General features: G+C 54.0%; 1 non-coding gene across 1 annotated transcript; it reads left to right on the top strand.

The window, feature by feature from the left end:
• The first annotated feature begins 568 nt into the window (after nucleotides 1-568).
• On the top strand, nucleotides 569-641 carry TRNAG-UCC (transfer RNA glycine (anticodon UCC)). The gene has a single exon. It is a non-coding gene; the product is annotated as a tRNA-Gly (tRNA).
• Nucleotides 642-1,223: the final 582 nt, after the last annotated feature.

Genomic DNA, 1,223 nt, shown 5'->3' on the forward strand with positions numbered 1-1,223 from the left:
CTGGGGGGGATGTCCAAAAGTGTCAGGAGTTGAGGGACAAGCTAGACAGGTGGAGGTCGTCTGAGAAACAGGGGGTGCCCAGGCCTCTCTCCACCTTGAAGCCTTACCTCCATAGGGTGTCACATCTGAAGGGAAGAGAGATGGCCTAATTCGTCCCCTGCCCTCACACCCCTGCCCCTTCCAGTTTGCTCCAGTCTCAGGGAAAAGAGAGAGGTATCCAGGGAGGAATTAGCGGTTGGGGTGGGCTTGGGCAGTCAGGGTGACCTCTGGTGGATAGGGGTAGAGCCTGGGCCTGGAAAGGAGGTGGAGGTGGCTGAGGGGGGGCCCAGCTGTTCTGTGGCACTCGGCCTCAGGTGGGATGTCAAGAACCTGCATGAAGGGGACACTAGATAGGGTCACATGGTGCCAGGCACTGAGCTCTAGGTTTCACTCACTGGAATTAACTCATGTTATCCTCGTAATCTTGTCATTTTATAGGTGGGGAAACTGGGGCTCAGAGAGGTAAAGTGACTTGCCCAAAGTCACACAGCTCGAAAGTGAAAGGGCTAAATTTGAACATAGAGGGACTTCCCTGGTGGTCCAGTGGTTAAGACTCTGCACTTCCAATGCAGGGGGCTCGGGTTCGATCCCTGGTCAGGGAGCTAGATCCTGCATGCCACAACTGAAAAAAAAAAAAAAAAAAAAAAAGAGATCCTGCATGCCGCAACTAAACATCCTGCATACTGCAACTGAAGATCCCGCATGCGGCAATGAAGATCCCGTGTGCCATGACTAAGACCCGGTGCAGCCAAATACATAAATATTAAAAAAGAAAATTGAACACAGAACTGGCCAACTGCACGGCCTTTAGAGTACCTAGGACTACCTTGAATGAAAAAAAGAAATAAGAAGCCCAGTAGGGTGGGCCTGAGAGTAGCTCACCAGCTCGCCAGGGCTCTGGCTGATCTGGGCTTTGGTTTCCCACCCCTGTGAGAAGCACGAGCTGGACTGAGGGATCCTGGTGGGTCCTGCCAGCTCTGATGGTCAAGGATTTCCCAGATCTGTCTTTTACTCCTTGCCACGGCCAGTCTGCCAGCCAGTCGGGGCCAGGGGCGGAAGGCAAGCCTGGAAGAGCTTGAGCCACCCTGTGGTGAGGGAGGCGTGGAGGGGGGCATTTCTCCTGAGAGAGCAGGCCCATAGCACCCGACCAGGTGCGTCTTGGAGCAAGATTTGGCAAGAGGAGA

The sequence above is a fragment of the Balaenoptera ricei genome, chromosome X (assembly GCF_028023285.1).
Source record: "Balaenoptera ricei isolate mBalRic1 chromosome X, mBalRic1.hap2, whole genome shotgun sequence".
NCBI classification, from domain to species: domain Eukaryota; kingdom Metazoa; phylum Chordata; class Mammalia; order Artiodactyla; family Balaenopteridae; genus Balaenoptera; species Balaenoptera ricei.